Consider the following 13,143-nt stretch of genomic DNA (forward strand, 5'->3'; position numbering starts at 1 on the left):
AAAAACAGCTTTGTCCAAAATAGCAAATAACGGATTGTGTCACAGCTAAAGGACAGTCACAGAGAGCACTTCTCCTGCCTGCAAAGCAGAAACACATTAACACATTTCATAAAACAATGCCCTCTTGAACTAAGAGGCTGTTGCAAGACGTATCCAGCACACCCACAAAAAAAGCAGAGCGCACCAAGGTTGTGGATTAAACAGGTTTCTAACACATAAATAATATAATGATCCAGTCCAGGCATCATTTTCTGCTACTTCTGCTTGGTGAAGATGCCTTTCTGCTTATAATTCTGCATATTACAATGGAGCGCAAAAAATATTTTAATAAACTATCTTCTGACTCTCAGACTAAGTTGAAGAGCCTTGTAAGGCTATGCTTCTCCACAGCTTTAATCGATTTCAGCTATAACTTCATTTGCTCTGCCTAACAGACAGTGTAAACTTCACCCTTTCCAAGAATTAAGAAGAAAATAACATTTCATACTCCCCCCTAAGCAGTGTATGGAAAGCACAAAACAGAACCGCTGCACACATACCCCCCAATTAAATTGGTCTCTGTGGAAACTAATAACTCTCCACAGTATGCACTGTAATCCAAGTAATAATTTTAAACAGGCATAAGCTGCAGTGTGCTGAACTAAGGCATTCTTACCTTGTGAAGAGTGCTTGAAGACATTTATTCACAGTAAAAGAGGAGAATATGCATGTTGCCAAGTATTTCTTATGCAAAGGGGATATGCTTTACCCCACATATGCGCACGCACACACAAACTGGGTGCGTGTACTTCCTAGGCAGAGAAAGAGGACCAGAAAAGATAAGCAGCAGCGATAATGCCCCAGCTTTATGTCTCAATCAGTAGCGAGCTAAGCTGGGGGAACCATTTGAGATGAAAAGGGAAACAATTCCAAGAAACAAGATTTTTTTCTCCTGTGGATGCAAAGAGCTTTACTTGGGTGACCTATACTACCTTAACATAAAAATCTTCACAACCCACCTCCCTCCTGAGCCAGTGAGTTGCACATGTCAAATGACAATGCACAAACAATGCACAAAGACTTCAAAAAAATATTAAAGAATCCCTTACCTTTTAGTCAGAATAAGTGACAGTTAACAGTGATGAGAAACTCAGTTGGCACAGTTGCTGTACGTATTTCTCTGCGGACTTCTTTTTAGTGGTCCCAAAAGCACTGAACATAAAAAACCTCCAGCCTGCCTGCTTCATTCTTCAGCAATAGAGATACATGCTGTCACGGTAACGCAAAAAAAAGCAAAAAGAACTATAGATCTTAGTTTTTAAAGCCTTTGTGCTTATAGGAAGAAAGAGGGAGTGGAGAAAAGAAGGAACAGAGCAAACACTTTTTCTAAGAGAAATGTGGTCTTGGCTGTATAAGTAACCACAACAGAGAAGCATTCAGTTTGAATTTCCCTGTTTGCAAGCTCCTTGGGAAAAATAAGAAAAAAATTTCAATCTTTAGGGAAAAAAAATCAAATGCATGGATGGGGGAAGGGAGAGGAGGAGGGTACTGCTCCTATGTGACATACATATGGAATGAGCATTAGAACAATGCTGACAGGACAGCTAAGCAACTGCACTCTGGGGCAGCAGTTTTCAAAGCAGAGCTTTTGCAGCTTTGCAGAAAGGAGAGGAAAACAATTCAAATAATAAAAAAACAGCCCTCCGCAAAGGGGAAAAAAAAAGAAAGAGGAAGGAAAAAGAAAAGAAAGGAGCTGTTAATTCAAGAAGAACTGCCAGACTCTAAAAAAAAATAAAATAAAAAAGAGTTGGCTAATTTCTGAAAGGGGGGGCGGGTGGGAACCGCCGCGACTGCTTCCCAGCGATGCAAGCAGAAGCCTTGATGTCTAGAGCACTTACATTTTATGCGGCACACAGTGGGTCCCCTCCTCCCTGCCTGCCTCTCTCCTTCCCTCCCTCCCTCCCTCCTTCCCTCCGCCCTCCCTGCCTAGGAAGCTCTCTCTCCCAGGGGACAGGAATTCCAGTGGACCCAATTAACACTATACTTTGCTGGCTCCTTGGTATGATCGATATTAAATAAGAGGAGTTTTAGCAGCACTGAAAAATAAAGCAGCCATGTAATGTGTGGCTGATGGAGACTGCATTTTTCCCCCTACTTCCCCTACTCCCCCAATCTCGAAACGATCCAACGCAGCAGGAAAAAAAACAATTTCAAAAGCATGTGCCAGTACCAGTGATACAAGCTGCATCAGATATTTGTTAGAAACTTAACGGAAGCCCTCGATTGCTCATTTCACTAGCTTCAGCAGTACTTTATTAAAGTGGATTTACAAATCAATGGAAGGAATCCAAATGTTCACAAACGGGCTCTTTCATCAGGTCCGCTGCCTGACCGTAAAGGAAGTTTGCTGAAGGGGTCTGGGGGCTGTTTCGCCAGCACACTTGTTTTCAATGGACTCCCAACAACATAACTTGTTTGGTTTGGTGAAAGAAAGGCAGTAAGAGGTTCATTGCTTTAAGGGAATGCAGCCTAGTGTGTTTACTGCCTCATTCCTGAAGCACGTGTTACAAGGCATCCTACAAATTGCAAATTATTTTAATTTGAAGGGGGAACTGGTTGGGAGGCAGTAACCTTCTTTGGTCCTGTTTTCCCTGATCTATCAATCACAGATTGCCATGTAAAAACAATCTACCACAGGCTCTCTCCATAGAGGAAAAGCAATTACTAGCATTAACTCTTGCCATTGCAAATTAATACAATACAGTCCACAACTGATAGAGTCTGCCTGCAAGCCATTAATCTAAGAATAAGTGGGTGGTTTGCTTAAATTCAACTGGTCTGAAATTCTCAAGTTAAGAGTTCCCTTTTCCCTTTCCACATTTCCCTTCATATTTGTAAAAGTCAGTGGAAAGAAAAGAAAGCCCTGTTTATTTGCTGTGGCCAGTACAATTCCAAGCTAATAATATCCATCACTAAAACTGCCTACAAATACAGGATTTCACCACCAGTAGCTGCTTTCCCTTTTTTGTTTCTGGGGTGGCCATGATCTTCAAATTAAACCCAATAAACAGCACTGAGTAATATCCTTGACTGAACAGCTGGGTTGACCACTGACTTGAATCCATCTTGTTAAATTAATGTTAGATTGCATTTACATACAAATAAGATCAATTAAAAATACTCATAAAACCGTGTGACCAAAGGCAGTGAAGAATTAAATTAATTAACTCAAAAAGCCTCCAAATAAATAATGTTAAGGTTAGGATTCTCCCGCTAGCTGGCAGAGGGAAAAAAAACAGCAGCAGGCCAAATTCCTGTTAGTGACTACAAGCAGTAGATCCAAATACCACACTGTCACAAATTCTATATGAAGCCCAGTAACATCCTTCACAGTTAGATAAACGTGGGGTATGCAGAAAACCCAAGCAATGGTCAACTACCCCAACAGATACCACAAACTAAAGGTTTATTTACATGGGAAGATCCAAAAGAGTGTAGCTATATTGCTTATGCACATGAAGTCATGCTTCTTGAACTACAGTAATTCCAGGCTCATGTACTTGCACCTGTGAGGAAGATGCTGTACTTTACATCTATTGACTTCGCAAATATGATCTAGCTGGCATGTTTTTTTCATGCAAAAAGAGTCGGGGAAGAAGTACCCCAATTAACATGGCAGTAAGCAGGCAATGCTGGGTGACAATTTGAATGAGATGAAAATTAAAAAACCTTCACTGGAAATCACAGAAAATTATTTAGATTGTCATGCTTCACAGTTGTTACTGATCCAGCACCACAGCATGGCAAACATACTGGATTTGAAATAAGATGCAGAGATTGCTGATAATACCAACCTAATGGTCCAGAGTCGGCAAAATTACATTCCCTTTTCAGTCTCCTACTCTAAATTAGGGGGCAATGCTAATTGGCTAAAGTGTCCCCAAAAGTGGCCCCAACCTTGTACAGAACTCTTCTCTTGGCAAGGGGATCAAAGCACTTGGCAAGTGTTTTGGATCTCATTGCAGTGAATGAACATGTACATACACCACTTGTCCTGGAAATCAAATTGTTTACATAGGAAACCACTATAATAAGAACATAATCCACTGAATCTATCCTGGCTATGGAGGCCCACTGGGTAGCTACGTTTTGGAAAAGGTTGAGGTTTACAGCCGCAGAGGGGAACATAAATGCTCTTGGAATCCATAAATGATCCATCAGCTGATCTGTCATCTCAACACTCCTAGGCACTAGGAAAATCTTTATTATCCCCATTTTGGAGACGATGATTTGAACACTGAAAGCCTAAACTGCCTCCCCAAGGAGATGCAAGAAGTGTTGGAGAATAGCAGGAAACTGATTCCAGGCTTTTCAAGGCCGTTACTTGCAAAGACTGTTTCAAACACAATCAACTGAATTTGACATATTTTTAAAGTCAAGCTTCGTTCCTTAAAAAATTTTCAGCACCATTCTAGTCTACTCTTAAGTATGAATCAAAGCACTGTTCATGGTATTTAAAAATCATCTGTGCTGCTTAAGAAATCTGCATGTGTATACACTAACAAGTTTTATTCCAAATAAAAATTGACATCATTTTACTAAAAAATAGTTTGAAGATCATTCGACAATTAGAATTAAAGTCCCAGTTTGGCAGGACATTTCAAGCCAGTGGGGGAATTCCATGGAAGGACACCTCATATCGGTGAAGAAAAAGGGACAGAAAACATTTCTCGAAATAAGCAAGTGTGCCAGTATCAGACCAAGTTATTGGTTAATATCTACTTAAAATAGAAAATCTTGAATGCCACCGTGAAAGTCCCAGCCCCTAATTGCCAAGAGAACAACCCCTGCTGTTGCTGGAGGCAGGGAAAGAGGGATGTGCTGCTGCCCTGATCTGGGCAAGAGGCTCCTACAAAGAGTGTCCCACGCACACACGCCCTGGTGAGCTGCCAGTGCTGCCTGGAGACCCTGCTCTCCCATGACACCCTTTGCACACCCTACCTGACAGAAATGGTCCTTGGAGATCAGCATCACTCAGCACATGGGCCCACCATTTCTGCCACCATCAGAGCTGGTGCCTTGATGACTCCAAAAACATAATCCACACAACAGGACAAATTTAGCTTAAAACGATTTGTAGGAAGAAGCACTATTCTCAGAATTTGCTTTATTCTCATCAAAGGCAACTCTACAGAAGCTGTAAGGAGTACCTAACAGAAGTCCAAGTTGGAAAGATGTATCAGAGATAAAGAGTTTCTACCAAAGGAGTAAGAAGTCAGTATTTACTATTTGAGCACAGGAATTAATGATTGCTAATGGCGCAGTACCATACAACCCAGCGGAAAAGCTACGAAATTTTTTCTTTTCTTCTTCAGAAACTATTGGGAAGTGTCAGCATTTACAACACACTTTGGAGAATTATAATCTATCTGGGTGCTCCCCAAGAACCTATGACTGAAACTGCAAACATGGGAGATAAGCTATGTAAAGATACACGGTGGAACAGAATTTGTAAAAGCTAATCCACTTTATTACAGACATCATCAGCTCTGTTCATTATATAAACCTCCCAATTCAACTGTTCTCAAAGACTACAGCCTTTGGCACTATTTAAAGTTGCTTACACTTTCTTTCTAATATACTCTTTTTGATTAGTAAAAGGCAAATAAATTGGTAGGTTTTTCTCTCTTTCTTTATATTCATTTTCGTACAGTACAATAAACCCTAAAAATTAAAAAAGAAAAAGACATTTAACTAAATATACTTTCGTTTCAAAACATCAATACTTAGACACAAGGGTGAACACACAGCAATGTGGTCTTTGCTCAAGAATGTGAAAAAATGCCTGCAGATATTTTAAATATTTACCAAATGAAGGGGATGTATATCAGGTTGCAGAGCTCTGGATTACACATACTTTCAAGAGATGATGATTCATGTTAATGTACATCAGTAGGGTTGGAGGTTTACTTTGTTCTTTTTAATTTCTAATTACATTTTACTAGAAGAATAAACAGAAAGAACACATAAAGCCAGAAACTAAATCTAAACTAAAATAAAGGAAAAACAACCTTTTAAGGCACTTAACATCAGAGAAGGTTAGTCAACCAATTACAATTTACAACCAAGCAGTAAACCAATGGTGAGGTTCAGCTGACTGCTGCTCTGCACCATTATGTAGCAAGTACCAAAGATAAAAGGCCAATTTCCTATTTGAAAATTGGGTTTCAGCAATGTGCAGTCACCATTCTGGGGGACTGGATGATTACCTCCCCGGCGGTATCCATCACAGAGGTCCAGCAAAACCCAAATGGAGCTGCAGCACCCACTGCATCCCCTTCCATGCCTAAGCTCTTCAGAAGGTGCCCATAACCCCCAGCTAAGCACGGGGGGCTCACTGTACCCTCTGCCAAAGCAGCCACGCTTTGGTGAACTGGGATTTGGAAAGTCTCATTTAAATCCACATGATGACAAGGAACTCTAAAGGCACTTTATTTCAAATGACCAAACAATCTTGTTGGATCTAATTTTCACATTTTTAAGTCTTTATTCAGTGGGTGCAAAACAGACCCTCCTGAGAAAGGTGCTACAAAATATAACAAAAATTTAGAAAGCAATAAGTGTTTCTTACCATTCCCACCAGAGATGCTCTAGCTCTGTACTAGCAAGGTCAGCATGCTATCCCCAAAAGCTGACTGGAGGACAGATAAGCTAACCTAAACTAATTTTAAACTAGACTGAACAGCATTGGTGTTCACATCAGTGAAGCTACAAATATCAGCACAGACCACATAAATCTAATCAGGATACAGGAGACTCTGACCACTGACCGTATCATAATAAAGCATCTGTTACCATGGCTTCATGGCAGCCACAACCACCCAGGCAAGCTTGGTTAAAGCTAGCTGGGACACCTCTCACGCTTCTGACTGCAGCATTAGAAATATCTGTAATTTACTGGGGAGGAAGGAGCTCTTTCCAGAATGAACTGAAATAAAAATAAAATAAAAGTTGGAAGAAATTCATACTACTCAAATGTAAGTGCTTTGTTGTGGTTTCCAAGGCAGCTGCAGGTAGTGCAGTGCAGCTCCTAGGGCATCTGCCTGGCCCTGTCGAGTACATGGTCAGCCTGGGATGATGCTGCTGCCAGCTTGACACAACATGGCCTACCACGTGTTTAGGGCTGCATGATGTATGTCTCATTCCCTACCCCTGATCCTGCTCACATTGAGCATGAACACAGGACAACTCTTCTCAAGCAGTTTTTCTACACAACACCTCCAATCACTTCTTCCAGTGTAGACTCAGTTACCATGTTTTGGTTCCTCCTCTACAGCAAAGAAACCTTCCCCCATTGTTCTGGCTTGGCAGCTTAGGGATGGAGCTGGCTCAAAGGCAGAGAGAGACTTAGAATCATAGAATCAGCTGGGTTGGAAGGGACCTCCGAGATCATCAATCCAACCCTTGATCCACTACTGCTGTGGTTACTAGACCATGGCACTAAGTGCCACATCCAGTCTCTTTTTAAAAATCTCCAGGGATGGAGAATCCACCACCTCCCTGGGCAGCCCATTCCAATGTCTGATCACCCTCTCTGTAAAGAAATTATTTCTAATATCTAACCTAAACCTCCCTTGGCACAACTTGAGACCATGCCCTCTTGTCTTGCTGATAGTTGCCTGGGAAAAGAGACCAACCCCCACCTGGCTACAACCTCCATATCATAATACAGCCAGAAGAGCCTGTGGTGTTGGTCAGAACATACCAGCAAAAGCCTACTGAAGAAGAAAGAACATGGGCTCCGATAGTAGGGAGGGAAAATAAGTATGCTTGAAAGCATTACAAGTACCTAGGTAAATTGCTATGTAGTGGTCTGTGATTTCACAGAGAGAGACCCAGATTATATGATGGTGTTTCTCCATCACTAATTTTGGTTCCTGATATATCAGGCCTTTCTATAGCATATTGGCATACAACATGGAATATATCTTAAGTGTCTCTTTGCTTGAATATATACCTCCAACACATGCTAATAACAGTTCAAATGAAAAGCCCTGCCACATCACAGATGCTCACATCCATTACCTTTGAAGTGACTTGTGCTCGGGACTACTTCTTCAAAGGACGCAAGGCATGTTGCCATGGTTGCTGAAGGTTAAAACTCACAGGGCTGATGTCTTTATCAAACCCAAGTGCCAGCTGTGGGAATGAGTCCTGAAGATTGAGATGCTCCACAAAAGCAGCTTCACGGCTAGAGGGTTTGGCAAAGGGAGCTGGAAGTGAGCAGATGAAAAAATGCAGCACCTTGTTAGAAAAAGGCAACTTGGATGGTCTAATCTTGGTGGATTGGTAGAAGAGAGGAACATACAAGTAAAAGGGCAAAATAATAAAGAATCAGGTCTCCCCTTTAAAATTATTTTCAATGTAGATGACTCCATGTCTGGCACAATAATATATATATATATATCTCAGCTCTCTGGTAATTCTGAGATTAAACAGCACTCATCAACATGGGTTTCAAATCCCAAAGGCAGGGAGGATGGTAACTCAGCAGGTACAGCCTATTTCTCAAGGCAACACTCAGCCCACAAGGTTGGTATGTGAAGGTTTGTGAAGGTTTGCGAAGGAAACCTTCTGTTGCTTTACTATCTCCAACAAATATGAAAAAACAAAGCTCAGAAGAATCCATTGTCCATAGTTTCCATATTATTAATATATTAAGAAGATATGAAAATGTATAGCTTCATCCATTTTCCTATCATGTCTTCAACTCCCTAAACCAACACAAGGAGGAGGGGAGAGGAGCAGGGGTGAATAAATTAATGTTGCCCTTCTTGCATCTTGGGGAAGATGGTTACCGTTTTCCTAAGTCATTCTGAACCCATCCTTCCTCAGCAAGTGGAAAGGTCAAGAGCAGTGTTGGACACCCATTACAGGACAGACTCAATGGACAGAGCAAGGAGCAGCCCTACCTCCACCACGTGTGCCATGAACCAAGTGTGTCAGAGCTCAGTGACCTCTACTCCAAAACTCAGGCTAGGGTCTTCAGCTTATACACTGTTATTGCAGTCCAAACCCGCATTTTATAGCTCCTTAACATTGTTCCTGATATTTTGCACAGAATAAAACGTCAGAGCAAAGGACATCCATGTCACTTGCACTGAGCCACCTCCCATCCCATATGAAGGCAGTAAACCTAGTAAAAATGTGATAAAAGTGAGAAGAACTGCAGACCATAATATCCAGCACTACACAAAAACAAGGGCAGAAAAAGACAGCGTAAAGACACATCACATCCTGTGAAGTTCAAGTTGTGGCAAATAATGGAGACAAGAGGTCAGGGTTCACCATACAGAAAGCAAAGACTTCAGTTTAATTGTTGCTAAACTATGTGGTACATAAGTAATTGGGTTTATGGATGTTTCTGGCAGAGACAGAGGGAAACGCATCCTCTCAGGGCAGCTAAGTGCTTGACTTCTGTGTATTTTTATGTGTTTGTCAAACACTTAGACACTAAAGGCACTTAGAACCCTTTAAATAAATAAAATGCATTGTGTTATTTCAGTGCAAAAAAAAGCACTGTATCAATGTATGTTAACTACTTTCGATGGAAATTATAACAGGATACGAGCATAAGTGCAGCCAAAAGAAAAGCCTAATAAAATAGGGTAGCAAGCAAGGAGAGAGGGGAGGAAATAGAAGGCTGGCAGAATTGCAGCCTAAAAGAAATTAGAACAGTAGATCTGAGAATAGCACAGATCATAAGATAGGAGAGAAAGCACCTCCTGTTTTACTATGACTGGGCCAGCTTACATTTCATTACAGGGAATCCAGGATAGGCAATTGTGTAATCAAGAGCCAGACTGCTTTACTCATTTATAATTAATTCAAAGTACTTTGAAAGTGAGCTTAGAAAATAGCTAAGTGCTTCTCTTCAAGGAAACCTCTTGTAATGTTTCTGCAGGGCACCGCAAGCAAAGCAGTAGTTGTTCAGCTGACGACAAAAGGTTTTCTCCTAACATAAATGAATAAAGTGTTACCACAGGCAGTGAAGCAGAGAACACGGCCCATCTTCAACGAAGGCTTTCATCCAAGAACTGTATTTTTACAGCAAGAAACACCATTCTGGACTGTTTTACACCATTTTAAGGGTTGAGAGAAGTCTCAGTACATTATGGACTGAGATGCAGACTATTCAGTCTTCTATTTATTGTACATAGACAACTGCTCTCTCAGAGGCAAGCATGATTTTTGGCTCCAAAACCACAACTAGCACTTCCATCAACCCACAGCACTTGCCAGAAGAGTGGGTGTTAAAACCTAGCGAGTTGCACTGCCACCTACATACTCCCACCTTCCCCAGCCACCGCACTGTGAACTGCGTTAACAGCAGAGCCCTACACACTGGCGCTGCTTGTTTGTTCAGATCCTCAGGTATTCATTAGCTGTCCTGTGCCCACACAAATAATTCAGAAACTTAAATGCCACCTTCCGTTTTGTGTAATTACTAATTTATCCACACTTAGCTTCTCATCTGTAATTCACATTGACGTTAATGGAGAGACAAATATGTGTGTAATAGAACAGAGGCCAAAAGAAATGAGAAAAAATGTGGTCACCAGAAACCAATTATACATTCGAAACTGTATTGTGGAAATCACCAGAGTGCTGAAATCAAGTGAGAAGGAAAACGTACCAAAACCACACTTGGTCTGGGGGAGGAGGGGGGGTGCAGGGACGAAGTTGCTAGCACATACAATCAGTCTCAGCCTCATGAAAAGAATATAAATATTTAGACACGAACAGACCTCTTAAAATACAGTTGCAGAGTCTGCTGGCACATGGACAAACATACAATAAGCCCACCAATGTGGAGACACAAATCAGGTAAATCAGACATGAAATTGGCAGGCAACATGTGCAAGATGCATTTTGTAAAGGCAAAAATGTGTTCACCACCAAATACAAAAATGATTTTTCCAAGGCAATCTGAAGCCACACTGTAAAAAAAATAAACATTAAATATTTAAGGCTGTTCACCTAAATTCTATGACTGAGCACATGGTGGTGGCGTTTTCCTCCACCAGCATTCTTCCTGCTCCAACAAAAAAATGAAGGCTTTAAAGAGAAATATTCGAACAGTCTTGCTACTTTGAAAGCTGAACATCATCTCAGATGGCCTTGAAAGAGTTAGCTGCTTCAGAGCTCATATATTCTCCTTCCTATATCTCACAATAAGTACTAGAAGATTTATGGGCAATGAATTTCCAATTACTGATCTACGCTAGCTGGACTGTCAATCAGCCTCCCTATACGGTGCATGTCTTCACCTCCTCATGTTTTCCTTGCATGTAGAGGCTCCTTGTCCCCTCAACAGCACACACAAAAGCACGTAATTCCCACATTCCTATCAACTGGAGTACATTAAGTGTTGCTTTGGACTTCCCTTGCTCTTCTACTCTTAGATGGGCATTATTTCTCAACATGTCATTCAGGAAAACAATTCCAGTCATGACTTTGAGACATCAAAGAGTATTTCAAAAGCAGAGTGACGTTTCCTCCAAACTTTTTCCCACTAGCAGTCATTGACAGGGAATGCAGGGTATGAGGGAAATCTGGGAGGGATGCCCTAAGCTCAGGACACAAAATTCTCCTACACTAGTATACAAGGTCTAGATACAAGGAATAAAGAAAAAAAACCTCACTGCTTTATGGAAGTCTTTAATTATGATTTTGCCAAGCTAAAAAAGTACAAAGTTGTCATACAACTAGATATGGTAACTTTAGAATCTCCAAAAAGCCCCTTTGATTCACTTAAAAGGTATTATATCCCAATAAATACTAAATTCCTTCATGGTTGTCTTATAGTTTTAGATCAGTATACATGAAAAGTGTATCATCAGGTGTCATCAACCAACGCATTTTAATGGATTATCATTTATTTCTTTAATACTTCAAGTCCCTCTTAGCACCACCACACATTCTTTATTTCTCAGCCACGTGACTAAGGGAAATGCTGAATCAATAAACTTTTGCAGAGCATCACTAAGCAATATAATCAGTGATTAAATCTCGTTTTCAATGTTGAATTCAGCCTGAAGAAATATAAGTAAAAAAAAACCCTAACCACAAAGCTCAGAAAAAATATTTTCCTCTCCTGTTTTCTACAATTTCACTAAGTTACGTCCCTGAAATCAACCCCCTCCCCCCCAAAAAAAACAAAGACATGGCATCATTCTTCAGACTTTGCCTGTTACAACATGATATTACCCCAGGCTGTTGTTTTTGCACCTGCATTTCACTTCCTAACCTGGGTTACAGAGAACATGATTCCTGAAAGGTTAATTAGCAGCTATGTAAACAGCAAATCCTTGCTATGTCTCAGAGCGCGTGTGTTTTACTCCAAAGGTTGAACATCCTGCAAAGGCCAGGACTTTGAGATACGGCACCAAGCCAGATCCTCTAGCAGGACCCATAAGATTTTTGTGCCCGTGGAGGCCTTACCAGAGCATTCTGGAAATTTTCATCCAGGCTCGGCTGCCTATAAATAGAGCTGCAGCTCTTGGGGGCTGTGTGGCTGTGTGCTGCTGGTGCGCTCCGAGTTGCTAAGGAGATGGCAGAGTGAAGGCGCAAACCGCGTGGGGGAACCAAGAGGAAAGCGGCACCGCTCTGGGGTTTGGCTGGGAGCCAGGGAGGTACCCTCCTGTGGGTATCCTCTGGATCAGAAGAAGAAAAAAAGAAGAGGAAAAAAAAGGATGGAGCTTCCCTTTCAGCCTGACAGAGACCATTTGCTGGGAATGTCAGGGCAGGCATTCCCATCAACAGACTCCTGAATAATTATAACAAACCATCAACCTTCTGGGCTCTCACAGCATCCCTGTTTCCTGAATTCAGACCTGTGTTCTTTATCTCAGAGGAAAGTAATTATAGCTTATATTACACAGCTCCATCCTAAAGGAAAAGGAATTTTCGAATCCTTTTGTTCACTTGCATGTAGACTTGTAAACAAAACTGATATGCTTTGAACTGTAGCTGTGGAACGAATTACCTAAAGGAACTGAGACTAGGACAACTCCTCACACACAGTTTTCAGATCTGAACCAATTCATTTATCTTTGGCTAGAAGACACCTGAATGGAGATAGACTGGCTCAAGACAACAAAG

General features: G+C 41.2%; 1 protein-coding gene across 9 annotated transcripts in view; it reads right to left on the reverse strand.

Moving 5' to 3' along the window:
• FAT3 (FAT atypical cadherin 3) overlaps positions 1-13,143 on the reverse strand; it is a 405,538-nt gene that overhangs the window by 334,106 nt on the left and 58,289 nt on the right. For 6 of the 9 annotated variants that reach the window (XM_027677457.1, XM_027677455.1, XM_027677454.1 and 3 more), the window contains exon 1: positions 1,089-1,471. The exons of 1 other annotated variant lie outside the window; for it this stretch is intronic. The gene's annotated coding sequence lies outside the window, so the exon portion shown is untranslated. Of the gene's footprint in view, positions 1-655; positions 792-1,088; positions 1,472-8,064; positions 8,140-13,143 lie in introns of those variants that run through there. 2 more of the 9 variants (XM_027677452.1, XM_027677453.1) reach the window with 2 other exon arrangements.

The sequence above is a fragment of the Neopelma chrysocephalum genome, unplaced genomic scaffold (genome assembly GCF_003984885.1).
Source record: "Neopelma chrysocephalum unplaced genomic scaffold, ASM398488v2 Primary Assembly neopelma1_43, whole genome shotgun sequence".
NCBI classification, from domain to species: domain Eukaryota; kingdom Metazoa; phylum Chordata; class Aves; order Passeriformes; family Pipridae; genus Neopelma; species Neopelma chrysocephalum.